Here is a 1,204-nt window from a genome sequence, read left to right as displayed (position 1 = left end):
GACGACTAAAATCCTTCATCTGCTTCAAATATAGAGCTGAAAACCACCAAGGTGGAAAAAGTGTATGTGGCTTGAAACTAGATAAAAGTCAGTGTTGAGCTTCAGTCAGACAAACACACTGACACATGATCATAGAGGATATGATGTCACTGACAGGCGGCCAATGAAACGGAGCGTTACCATGATTAAAATCACAGATTTCTCTGGTTTGAGAATTGATGGAAACATTTGGGAAAATGTAAGAACGCAACTCAACAACATATAGAACACAGGTCTAGTTGTTTTAGACATTTGAATGTGGAAAAGTTACAGATTATAATAATATATCTACTTAAAGTACATAAGGTATCAGCAGAAAAATGTAGTGAAAGTAATAAAGAGCTGATTTGACTAGTGTAAGTGCAGTCTCAGTCTCTCAACAAGATGGTTGTCTTTTCCTAAGTCCTCATGAATTCTCTTTCACATCTCTCCTTGACCTCCTAGCTCCTATCACAGTCCCAGTTCAGTCTTGCACTAATTCAATTATAACCTACCTCGGCCGGCTGGAGCAGGAGATCTGCAGCAGGGTTCACACACCTACTTCCCATGGGTATGTCGCACACTGTCAAACAGAACCACGCAGAGCTGTAAAGGTGCAGTGTCTGTTTGCAGAAGTTCTTTCACCTTGACATAATGTTCTGCATTAAGAAGTTGAGAAATGTTCAAATTGGCACCTGCTGAGGTGCCAGAATCATTGATTGGAGAGGTGCAACCGCTGTGACCAAACCACTGAAAAGATCTTTAAAAAAAAAGCCCTATAATGATTTGGAAAAGCACCGGCCTCACAGTGAAGCGCAGTAATCACATTACTGCACTCATCTGTTTCACAAGTCAGGCCTGCAAACAGCAACCTGAAACAGGCCTTTGAAGCCAGAGAGTTGTGTTCTCACAGTTTTCACTTTTAATGGCTCCCATGCTTCCCTCTTAAAACTGTTGTTTTCCTTTAACCTGAAAAGCCCACCCGCTGTGTGAGTGTTTGTGTGGTTTCACTGTCAGTGTGGGAGTGCTGGTCATGTATTTTGGTGCATGCCGGGAGTAATTCATGTCCACATTACATATCAGCACTCCAGTCCAAATGGCAACTTGTCAGGAACTGAGACAAGCAGACTGGTCTCCAAACCATTAGAGTTTAGACTTTTTTCACTGCATTCTGATTTGAAAACCA

The sequence above is a fragment of the Seriola lalandi genome, unplaced genomic scaffold (assembly GCF_002814215.2).
Source record: "Seriola lalandi dorsalis isolate HSWRI2012SDOR001 ecotype SW California unplaced genomic scaffold, Sedor1 jcf7180002055008, whole genome shotgun sequence".
Lineage (NCBI taxonomy): Eukaryota > Metazoa > Chordata > Actinopteri > Carangiformes > Carangidae > Seriola > Seriola lalandi.
The sequence above is the reverse complement of the archived record's forward strand: the minus strand, read 5'-3'. Positions refer to the sequence as shown.